Raw genomic sequence first — 13,157 nt, 5'->3', positions numbered from 1 at the left:
ATTACTGGGTCATTTGCCTACTCATATTTGCTATAGCAATAAATATGCTTCAGAATACCAGAGAGGAATGTAGCTAGACCGAGCGGAGAATTCCACCAAAGCAGCGCTAAATGTCCAGTCAGAAAATATTGTTTCTCTCTCTCTCAACAGATTCAAGGGCCTTATAGCCTATTCATTTATTTTCATAACGGACACTCCTTATTAACTATTTTGTGTCTATCAGTTTTTTTAAACATAGGCTATATTCCCTTCTCTCTCTCCATGACTGGGCAAGACTACGCTTTCATCGTTTTATGCATGGCTTTCTCCCGATCAAACAATGAATTCATCTAACGGAGTTCCATCTGAAACAGTTATTTGAATAGCTTAAAAATGTAAGGTAGCCAGGGGACGAATAATGACAGAGAATATCAAAGACCATATCAATAACCTATAGAAACATCTAGTTTAAGCTTATTAAGAAAAAAATGATCAGTGCGGGCAGGAAAAATGGCCCATGCGAGGTTGAAAACCAAATGGCTAATAACCTATCCTCCTACTGGTCTATCATAAAAGCTTTAAGACAAGTTAAAGTTATTATAACGTTTCTGGTAAGACCAAGTGCAGACTGTTGAAGTAACAATATTTATTACAGCAACAGGGGCAGGCAAACGACAGGTTACGGCAGGCAGGGGTCGATAATCCAGAGTAGTGGGGACAAGATGCAGGCAGGCTCAGGTTCAGGTCAGGCAGAGGTCGGAAATCCAGAGTAGAGGCAACGGTACATGCAGGCAGGCAGGCAGTCTCAGGGTCATGGGCAGGCAGAGTCCTGACAGGCAAGTGTCAAAACCAGAAGCTGAGAAAAACCCTGGTTGACTTGACAAATAAGACGAACTGGCAACAGACAAACAGAGAACACCGGTATAAGTACCCAGGGGATAAAGGAGGAATTGGGCAACACCTGGAGGGGGGTGGAGATCAGGTGAAACAGATCAGGGTATGACAGTTATGAACAGTAGCCTATTTCTCAATTATTCTAATAGCCTAAGAAGGAGTTGTGGCGCTTTCAAAATAACAAGAATGAAAGTCAGAGTCTATAGGCCTCGGCATGGGCTTTAACATATTCTCAATCACAACTTTATGAGAGAGAACAAACAATAGGCCTATTAAGAAAGTAGCATGACGCAAGTCAAGCAATTATTATCCAGAGACACTGACTGAGTTCCACATATTATTATTATTTTTTTTAAATAAAGCAGCCTGGGGCCCTAAGCGACCGCATATGACGCTTATGCCTGTAGTCGGCACTGCTGATGTCAGTCCCTTGCCCCCACGTGTTCCTACTGGTGATTAAACTAAGGAAGAGGGACACAAAGGAGGACAGGGATGCAGTGGATCCAGAAGAAGGAAGGAAGGCTTCACTCTACACTATGACACTATCCACTTGTGCCGATCACCTTAGAGAAACATAATTGAAGGAGCTTCTGGAGGAGAGTGAGGAGCTTCAGACACTGCTCAACAGCCGTGGAGGCAGATATCACTCTCTCATTCATGACGACAGGGAGGAGCACTCTCAGGCCACAGAGAAGATGCTAGAGAAGATCCAGAACACGGTGAGAATGAATGGAGAAGAACACTGCACGAATTTGATATACAAGGAAGCACAGAGAAAGATCAGAGAAGAGTTGATGAAGAACATTGCATTAGGTGTAGCTAGGGGTAACCGGTGCTGCAGTGGTAGTGGGAGGAGCTGCACTGGCCATAGCACTTGCCCCTACTCTTGCCGGAACATTGTAGTAGGAGTAGGAGCTATGATGTGGATGGGAGCAGGTTTTATGTCAGTCATTATGTTCATTATAAACTGTTTTAGAATGCAGATGGAAAGGACAAAGCAGATGGATCAGAGCCAAACAGTCCTACTGTAAACTTTAACATCACAATCATTTCATCAATCAATTCATCAATCAATTAATCAATTAATTCATCAATCAATCCAACAATCCTCCACAAGTGACACAATTACATCAGGTAAACCTGTAAGCGAAGCTAATCAGTTAATTTTCACATTTCCAATAGTGTCTCAAACAATGTTACTCAAGTAACTGCAACTGTAGTTTAATATAATGTGTTTGCAGGTGTATGCAAATGCAACATTCTTTTCTACATTTGTGTAAAAGTATGTTTACACACACACAGTCTAGTATCTTAGTCATGACACCAAGAGGTTTCCAATCTCTTGACAAAGTTGCTGTACCAAGGTCACAACAAAGTGTGTGTGATTGGTGTCATTGACTCAATAAAACATCTGTTTTATAAATTCATCCCTGTATTTGTCAGAGTGACTGTCCGATGTATAGTTTCACGTTTTGTTCTATTAGAACACAAGCCCACTTCCTCCTTTAACAATAGCCATAATCTCAGACACCCAGAACAAAAATATTGCTTAATTGCATCAGATGCTACAGTAGTCTATCCACGATGCAGTTTCACAGGAAACATCCACTCACTGTTCTCACCGGACCTGAAAATAAGCATCACTATTCAAGTAATTTGGCTATAAGGGTGCAGTGTTGATCAGCTGTATACAGGTAGAAAGAATGATGGAGGAGCATGATTTCATAAGCCTACAACATTTGTCTCTGTATCTACTAACAGTCCCCAGAATAATGTTAGTACAATGTATTACTAGTGTAGTAATTATGAGGGTCGTTCCACAAATCGAGTACATTTTGGTTAGTGTAACTCAAAATCATATAATTGATTCAGAGTCATTTAAAAGCACTCCACTTTTTCTGGAACATCCAAACAAGGGAAATCAAGACCACCATTAGCATCAAGCTAAGATGATAGCACCACCTTGATTGTAACATTTGGATATAGGTGTCAAGAGAGACTGCGTGGGTGTGTGGGCAGGCAGAATTACATTTAGCATTTCCTTCCTGTCTCCTTTCTGATGGATGGTTTCTCTGCCTGTTCTGCAGAGACAGAGAGGGAGAGAGAGAATCCTCACAGTTCTACTTTGGAAAAGTTCTGCATATAAGCATGATTTCTGCAGAGACAGACAGGGAGAGAGAGAATCCTCACAGTTCTGCTTTGGAAAAGTTCTGCATATAAGCATGATTTCTGCAGAGACAGAGAGGGAGAGAGAGAATCCTCACAGTTCTACTTTGGAAAAGTTCTGCATATAAGCATGATTTCTGCAGAGACAGAGAGGGAGAGAGAGAATCCTCACAGTTCTGCTTTGGAAAAGTTCTGCATATAAGCATGATTTCTTAATTTGCATGTAAGTCATGAAAGTTTAAAAGTCATGCATTGGTGTCAATGGACAATTTGGGCAAAAGTTGAAGATGTGTTTCTTACCTTCATGCCTTGATAGCCTGGCTACTTGATTAAGGGAGTGGGGATTCCTAGTCACTTGCACAACTGAATGGATTCAACTGAAATATGTGTTCCCGCATTTAACCCAACCCTTCTGAATCAGAGAGGTGTGGGGGCTGCCTTAATCCACATCCACATCATCGGCGCACGGGGAGCAGCTGTTGTTAGGGGTTAAGTGCCTTGCTCAAGGGCAGAACGTCAGATTTTCCACCTTGCCGGCATGGGGATTCAAACCAGCAACCTTTCCGTTACTGGCCAAATGCTCTTAACTGCGAGGCAGCAGCCTCCGTTCGATATTTTCCAGTTTATGTTTCCACGTCGCACAAATGCTTTACGAGTCTTGATAACCCCAAGCAAATGCTTTACGAGTCTTGATAACCCCAAGCAAATAATTTTGTCTTTATCCAAAAGCTTTCTGCCGGCTGGATAAATCAATCCGTTTTGTGAAGTTTCTCAAAAAAAGAAGTTTTATCCTAACTCATTTATTTGTATACCGCTGTTCCATCTGGAAATACAGACATCCCACCTTAACCTTCCAAGTACTTTACTTAATAAGTACGTCACTGGTTTCACTCCTCCATCCACCTACAACCATCGAGATATATTCACTAATACCAGAATACTTAACTGGGATCTGTTGGTATTAAAGATACCCAAATATAACTTGACGGAGGAACTGCTTTCAGAAATATATTGGAAGCAATTTAAAAACATTAACACCACTGAAAGCCCAGGCTCAGAGAAAGCAGATTATCTTTTAATAAAGATGCATGAATGTGGAGGCTTTGTAAATCTCTCTGTGTTTGTGGTGGGACCTTGTAGTTTAGGTCAGAGTCTTTGCTGTGTCTCACTGAGTCTGTAATGAATGTGACACAACTCGTGGAGAGCTAGGAGCTTGTTATTCGCTCGTATTCCTGTTGTTCATGCTGTCTGTGACCAGGTTGGGTTGATCTATTCTGTTCTCACAGACATTCAATCCTTTACAGCAGGATTACCCAAAAAATAAACACCAGCAAATCAGTTTCAAGTGATTTAAATGTTTGGAAATCTGTTCTAAGGTATTCCCACACATAATAGAGAGATATACACTGAGTGTACAAAACATTATGAACACCTGCTCTTTCCATGACATAGACTGACCAGGTGAATCCAGGTGAGAGCTATAATCCCTTATGGATGTCACTTGTTAAGTCCACTTCAATCAGTGTAGATCAGGGATGGGTAACTGGTGTATGTATATATATATATATATATATATATATATATATATATATATATATATATATATATATATATATATATATATAGTACCAGTCAAAAGTTTAGACATGCCTACACATTCCAGGGTTTTTCTTTATTTTTACTATTTTCTACATTGTAAAATAATAGTGAAGACATCAAAACTAGGAAATAACATGTCTGTCTGTCTGTCTGTCTGAGTCTGAATTTGGTGTTTGTCCCATTTTGTGAAATCTTGGTTGGTGAGCGGACCCCAGACCTCACAACCATAAAGGAAAATGTGTTCTATAACTGATTCAAGTATTTTTAGCCAGATCCTAATTGGTATCTCGAATTTGATGTGCCTTTTGATGGCATAGAAGTCCCTTCTTGCCTTGTCTCTCAGCTCATTCACAGCTTTATGGATTTACCTGTGGCGCTGATGTTTAGGCCGAGGTATGTATTAGAGGTTGACCGATTAATCAGAATGGCCGATTAATTAGGGCCAATTTCAAGTTTTCATAACAATCGGTAATCGAAATTTTTGGGCACCGATTATGGCCGTTTACATTGCACTCCACGAGGAGACTGCGTGGCAGGCTGACTACCTTTTATGCGAGTGCAGAAAGGAGCCAAGGTAAGGTGCTAGCTAGCATTAAACTTATCTTGTAAAAAACAATCAATTTTAACATAATCACTAGTACTACACATGGTTGATGATATTACTAGTTTATCTAGCTTGTCCTGCGTTGCATATAATCGATGCGGTGCCTGTTAATTTATCATTAATTTACAGCCTACTTCGCCAAACGGGTGATTTAACAAGCGCATTCGCGAAAAAAAGCACTGTCGTTGCACCAATGTGTACCTAACAATAAACATCAATGCCTTTCTTAAAATCAATACACAAGTATATATTTCTAACCTGCATATTTAGTTAATATTGCCTGCTAACATAAATTTCTTTTAACTAGGGAAATTGTGTCACTTCTCTTGCGTTCTGTGCAAGCAGAGTCAGGGTATATGCAGCAGTTTGGGCCGCCTGGCTCGTTGCGAACTGTGTGAAGACCATTTCTTCCTAACAAAGACCGTAATTAATTTGGCAGAATTTTACATAATTATGACATAACATTGAAGGTTGTGCAATGTAACAGCAATATTTAGACTTATGGATGCCACCCGTTAGATAAAATACGGAACGGTTCCGTATTTCACTGAAAGAATAAACGTTTTGTTTTCGAAATGATAGTTTCCGGATTTGACCATATTAATGACCCAAGGCTCGTATTTCTGTGTTTTATTATATTATAATTAAGTCTATGATTTGATAGAGCAGTCTGACTGAGCGGTGGTAGGCAGCAGCAGGCTCGTAAGCATTCATTCAAACAGCACTTTCCTGCATTTGCCAGCAGCTCTTCGCTGTGCTTCAAGCATTGCGTTTATGACTTCAAGCCTATCAACCCCTGAGATTAGGCTGGCAATACTAAAGTACCTATTAGAACATCCAATAGTCAAAGGTATATGAAATACAAATGGTATAGAGAGAAATAGTCCTATAATAACTACAGCCTAAAACTTCTTACCTGGGAATATTGAAGACTCATGTTAAACGGAACCACCAGCTTTCATATGTTCTCATGTTCTGAGCAAGGAGCTTAAACGTTAGCTTTTTTACATTGCACATATTGCACTGTTACTTTCTTCTCCAACACTTTGTTTTTGCATTATTTAAACCAAATTGAACATGTTTCATTATTTATTTGAGACTAAATTGATTTTATTGATGTATTATATTACGTTAAAATAAGTGTTCATTCAGTATTGTTGTAATTGTCATTATTACAAATAAATATATAAAAATCGGACGCTTCATCGATATCGGCTTTTTTTGGTCCTCCAATAATCGGCATCGGTGTTGAGAAATCATAATTGACCTCTAGTATGTATAGTTTTTTGCTCTAGGGCAATGGGGTCTAGATGGAATTTGTAGTTGTTGGTCCTGGCGACTGGACATTATTTTTGTCTTACTGATATTTACTGTCAGGGCCCAAGTCTGACAGAATCTGTGCAGAATATCTAGGTGCTGCTGAAGGCCCTCCTTGGTCTCTCTCTTTCTCTTTCACTCTCATTTTCTCTCTCTCACTCTCTCCTTCTCTCTCTCCCTCTCGCGCTCTCTCTCTGTCTCCCTCTCTCTGCAAATAAACATAAGTGATGACTTGTCTTCTGGCTGGTCTGACCAGATTAAACTCCCTGTTAGTGGAAGTAGACAAATAAACACTCTGCAGGATGATTCCATGATGCCAGATATATCTCCCCAGTAGTGCCATGCAGATTGGACGAGTGCATTGTAATCCTGTTAGCTCTCTCTCACTGTCACGCCAGGCCCTGCCACATCGGGAGGCAGCAGACACACACACACCAACATTTATGCCACATACACGGACACACAACGTATGCAGTTTCACTAACGTCTAATCATTTATTAATCTCCAGACTAGGGAACATGTCAGAGAAAGTTCAGCGTGTGCAAACATTCACATTATTGCCTCCATGCCCCTGAGTGTGTGTGTGTTCATGTGTGTGTGCGTGTGTGTGTGTGTGTGCGTGTGTGTTCATGTGTGTGTGCATGCCTGTGTATGTGTGTGTTTGCTTAGTAACCCAAACATCGCCCTCGTTATTCTATTCCCCAGGGGGCACGCTAAATAAAAATGTGATTCCACTTTTTTTTTCTCCAATTTTTAAACAGTACATTAATATTTTCGAATGGGGATATACATTTGGGTTCGTTTTTTTTCTTTGCCTGAGTAGCCTCGTTTCACTGCCAAAAAATAAAATGAAACCATCTAGTGTTCAGCGAAATAACAACAGAATGTCAAATACAGGTAGCCTAGTCAAATAATTAACATCCAATCACATTAATCGTTACTCACTCACGGGAAACCTTCACTCTTGCGCAGACATTTAGAAACAAAACATGTCAATTTGAAAAATAAGCCACGGGAGTATTTTGGGCGAGAATTAAGACGACTTTCGAGTAGTAAGACATGAATAAAAGCAACAGATTCCATTAAAAAGTAGCTAAAAGTCGTATATGGTGAGCTACAGAGTGGCTAGGACAGGCAAGCCCCATACTATTGTGGAGGACTTAATTCTCCCTGCTGCCGCGGATATGGCTGGGACAATGCTGGGGAGAAAGGCCAAAAAAACGATACAGACAATGTCTTCATCAAACAACACTGTTTCACGACGCATCAGTGACATGGCAGGAGATGTTTTGAAACAATTACTGCTTCGCATACAAGCCAGAGAATTCTATGCGTTACAGCTGGATGAGTCAACAGACGTGGTGGGCCTGGCACAGCACCTGGTATATGTCCGTTTATGGAGGGTCAATTAAGGAAGACATCCTCTTCTGCAAACCACTGGTAACCAGGACAGCAGGAGAGGATATTTTTAAAGTACTGGACAGCTTTGTGACATCAAATGGACTTTGGTGGTCAAGATGTGTTGGTATCTGTACTGATGGAGCAAAAGCTATGACAGGGAGACATAGTGGAGTGGTAACGTGTGTGCAAGCAGTTGCTCGCAACGCCACTTGGGTACACTGCAGCTTCCACTGAGAGGCTCTTGGGTACACTGCAGCATCCACCGAGAGGCTCTTGGGTACACTGCAGCATCCACCGAGAGGCTCTTGGGTACACTGCAGCATCCACCGAGAGGCTTTTGCTGCCAAGGGAATGCCTGACAGCTTGAAAGACGTTTTGGACACTTCAGTGAAAATGGTTATCTTCTTTAAAGCAAGGCCCCTGAACTCTCGTGCATTTTCTGGATTATGCAATGATACTGGCAGTGACCATTTACTGCTATTACAACATACTGTGCTGGTTATCAAGGGGCAAAGTATTGACACGTTTTTTTGAATTGAGAGACAAGTTTAAAGTTTTCATTACTGACTATAATTTTCATTGTCTGACCGCTTGCATGATGACGAGTTTCTCACACGACTGGCCTATCTGGGTGATGTTTTTTCTCGCCTGAATGATCTGAATCTTGGACTAAATTCTTATGGCTGCTGGGGCAGTATTGAGTAGCTTGGATGAAAAGGTGCCCAGAGTAAACTGCCGGCTCCTCAGTCCCAGTTGCTAATATATGCATATTATTATTAGTATTGGATAGAAAACACTCTTCTAAAACTGTTTGAATGGTGTCTGTGAGTATAACATAACTCATATGGCAGGCAAAAACCTGAGAAAAAATCCAACCAGGAAGTGGGAAATCTGAGGTTGGTCAATTTTCAACCCAGCCCCTATTGAATACACAGTGGGATAAGTGGGATATTGGTTATGTTGCACTTCATAAGACTTCCACTAGATGTCAACCGTCTTTAGAAACTTGTTTGAGGATTCTACTGTGAAGTGGGACCGAATGAGAGAGGAATGAGTCAGAGGTCTGCCAGCAGTCACACGCATTTCACATGAGAGGTAGCTGCGTTCCTTTGCTTTTCTGAAGACAAAGGAATTCTCTGGTTGGAATATTATTGAAGTTTTATGTTAAAAACATCCTAAAGATTGATTCCATACATCATTTGACATGTTTCTACGAACAGTAACGGAACTTTTTGACATTTCGTCTGCAACTAGGGAATGCGCTTCATGACTTTGGATTTGTTAACCAAACGTGCTAACAAAAGTAGCTCTTTGGACATAGATGATGGACATTATAGAACAAATCAAACATTTAATGTGGAACTGAGATTCCTGTGAAGTGAATATTTCTAATGTTATTTCGGATTTCTGTTGACTCCAACATGGCAGATATCTCTATGTGTTTTCTGAGCACCGTTCTCAGGTTATTGCATGTTTAGCTTTTTCCGTAGCGCTTTTTGAAATCTGACACAGCGGTTGCATTAAGGAGAAGTGTATCTATATTTCCATGTCTAACAATTGTATTTTCATCTACATTTATAATGAGTATTTCTGTAAAATGACGTGTCTCTCTGCAATATCACCGGATGTTTTTGGAAGTAATGAACATAACACGCCAATGTATACTGAGATTTTTTTATATAGATATGCACTTTATCGAACAAACATGAGTGTCATCTGATGAAGATCATCAAAGGTTAGTGATTCATTTTATCTCTATTTGTGCTTTTTGTGGCTCCTCTCTTTGGCTGTAAAAATGGCTGAATTTTTCTGTGACTTGACGGTGACATAACATAATCATTTGTGGTGCTTTCGCTGTAAAGCCTATTTGAAATCGGACACTTTGGTGGGATTAACAACAAGATTACCTTTAAATGATATAAGATACATGTATGTTTGAGGAATTTTAATTATGAGATTTCTGTTGTTTGAATTTGGCGCTCTGCACTTTCACTGGCTGTTGTCATATCAATCCCGTTAACGGGATTACAGCCCTAAGAAGTGTTAAAGAGACTCTCCGCAACTATAGTCAATGTGCGGGACAAAATTGAGTCTATGATTAAGAAGTTGGAGCTCTTTTCTGTCTGCATTAACAAGGATAACACACAGGTCTTTCCATCATTGTAAGAGTTTTTTGTGTGCAAATGAACCCAAGCTTACGGACAATGCCAAATGTGATATAGCAAAGCACCTGAGTGAGTTGGGTGCGCAATTACACAGGTACTTTCCCGAAACGGATGACACAAACAACTGGATTTGTTATCCTTTCATGCCCTGCCTCAGTCCACTTACCGATATCTGAACAAGAGAGACTCATCGAAATTGCAACAAGCGGTTCTGTGAAAATGTAATTTAATCAGAAGCCACTGCCAGATTTCTGGATAGGGCTGCACTCAGAGTTTCTTGCCTTGGCAAATCGTGCAATCCCGCTGTTAAGACTCATGCCCTTTGCAACCACGTTGTGAGATTGGATTCCCGGCCCTCACTAGCATGAAAACTAAATACAAGCACAGACTGTGTGTGGAAAATGATTTAAGACTGAGACTCTCTCCAATACAACCCGACATTGTAGAGTTCTGTGCATTCTTTCAAGAACACCCTTCTCATTAACCTGTGGTGAGTTATTCACAATTTTGATTAACAAATGTTTTATATGTAAGATGGCTAACTAAAGAGCAAAATTATTGATTATTATTATATTATTATTTGTGCCCTGGTCCTATAAAAGCTCTTTGTCACTTCCCACGAACTCACACTTATTCTTATGTTTAATACATTTATCGTTGTCTAGCGACCCGCACATACAGCTAGCTGTGTGTTATGTGTTAGGCTATTAGTTGGTTGTGTTGTACTTACCAGTACCCAGTGTTCGCGGGGTCCGACATGCCAATCAACCTTCTATCTGCCAATCACGGGAATCCCTGGAATGTTCTGATGCCGGGTGGTCCTGGTGGTTGGCCGAGTGGCGTGGAGGGGGGTTGTGCAGGGGGATGGAGCATTGGAAGTTAAGACCAGGTTTAGCCATTGTTCTCTCTCTTACGGGGGTACGCAGCTGGAGGTTGAATGTTTGAAGGGGTACGGGACTATAAAATGTTTGGGAACCACTGATTTAGTGGAAAACCAGTGTAGCTAGATTGAAGATAATTTACCAATTTTGACTTTGTGGCTGTGGTAACTAGTGACAACCCAACAGATTCGGTGAATTTGAGACTGGATGCAGATTCGATAACAGTTACGGACAAGATTGAAGATTTGAGCAACAATGTCTTCTGAACAGGTACAAAACAATGTTACACATGTTATAATATTCACATTGTCAGCCACTAACATTAGCCATGTCAAGGTAACTAGCTAACTTAGCTAGCTACATGGTTGATAATAGCTACCGTGAATTTCACTGCCTGGTACAAGATAGCAATATCACGATAGCTTGAGTACATTAGTTATCACACTTGCGTAAAAAAGCACTGTAAAATAATGCATTTTGACTCAGAGCTCTTGGCTTTGGCAAGTCCTTTGCCCTTCTCTGACTCTTATACTAGCTAGCTAGATAGCTAGCTAATAACATTACTGTGATGGCCCCTTGATTCTCGAGAGCTATGGCTGTGAAGATGTGTATGGATTGTAGCGTAAACTCACCCCATTCCGTACAAATGTGCGTAACCGCGACATTCAAACGAGGCTGCAATGAAAACGAATGGGACTGTAGTGACTGTGTTGGCATCAAAAATCCGGGGTGTGAACTACGTTTTGATTCAGCGTTGATTGACATGGCAATGGAATAACAGTATTGGAGAAAAGATGAACAAACTGACCCCTCTGACGCTGTACGTTACATCGTGACGTGTCACTACATAACATACAGCGCGCGTATTTTCAACTCATTTTGTGCCATACAGCCTCTTTCCACCAGGGGTAGCCCTTCTCTCGCAGATTAAAATCATGCTTAACCATATACACTTGTAAGAACTTAATTATTCATGATTTTTGTCTAAATTAATATCATTAATGCTAATATTAAACTAATATTTCATGACTAGAGTGCCAATTGCATTTTTTTGCACGTCATTACTGCGAGCCGTCATGACACTCAAAAGCCGGAACAGCTGCAGTTCACTTGTGAGGCTAATGTTAGCGCAGCCCTAAACCCCTCTTCAAATTCGACACAAACCTTCGAACAGGTGATGAGACATAAACTCTGTTTTATTTACATTTTAAAGTTGATTAGTTGGACAAATCGGGTGAAAAACCTGTTTCTTCACACAACATATTTCCCCCTTTCAAGATCACTTCGTAGCCTTCGCTCCCCACCCGATATTTTTTTAAAGACCCGACGGAGCTCATTGCCTTCTTGAATCATGCAGAGATGGGCATCATGACGGTCTCGTCATTAATTCTGTTGGAAAGAGGAGAAATTGTGCTTTACATTGGTATTGATATTACAGTTGATCTGGAAGTATTACTTTTTTGGGTGCAAAAATAAGGTCAATTGTACGGGCCAAGGCGATGTACAAAAGTGAGTGAGTTCACGTTAGTAGTATTACACTCAACTCTTCTGCATGAAAATCTTTATTGGTTATTCATAAAAGAGCATGTAGTGAACATTACAATACAATCCTATTAAGGCGTGTGTACATGTTTTCTGTGTAGGATTCCAGTTTTGAAGAGCCTCATATCATCCAGGGGCACAGGCATGGCTGCAGAAAGAATTGGACAGGAAGACCTTGAAAGGGCTGCCCGACTGTAAGAAGAGAGGCTGTAAAAATCTTTCACCTGTGGTACTGTTTACCCGTTTCTCAACATTATCATCATATAACACAACATTTGGCTGCATTCTGTAATTTCATGTAGCTTTTTTTCTTATCATTAAAGGCTAACTTGCAAGAGCTGTCCTTTGAAGAAAGGGGAGAGGTGCTGGAGCTGTCCGCTACCCACCTACATGAAGTGATTTTTGTCATCATGGAGTACCGGAGAGCTGTCCCAGGGTTTCTGGCCAACAGAGACTACCTTGTATCCTTGTTTATCTGCCTAATAAAACTAATAAAACTACTTTAACCTGATTTTTTATTTATTTTAATTTTACCTTTATTTAACCAGGTAGGCTAGTTGAGAACAAGTTCTCATTTACAACTGCGACCTGGCCAAGATAAAGCAAAA

General features: G+C 40.5%; 1 protein-coding gene across 1 annotated transcript in view; it reads left to right on the top strand.

The window, feature by feature from the left end:
- rcan2 (regulator of calcineurin 2) overlaps positions 1-13,157 on the top strand; it is a 121,925-nt gene that overhangs the window by 38,352 nt on the left and 70,416 nt on the right. The window lies entirely within an intron of this gene.

Source organism: Oncorhynchus kisutch, linkage group LG21, assembly GCF_002021735.2.
Source record: "Oncorhynchus kisutch isolate 150728-3 linkage group LG21, Okis_V2, whole genome shotgun sequence".
Taxonomy (NCBI): Eukaryota; Metazoa; Chordata; class Actinopteri; order Salmoniformes; family Salmonidae; genus Oncorhynchus; species Oncorhynchus kisutch.
This window is presented reverse-complemented; position numbering and strand designations above follow the sequence as displayed.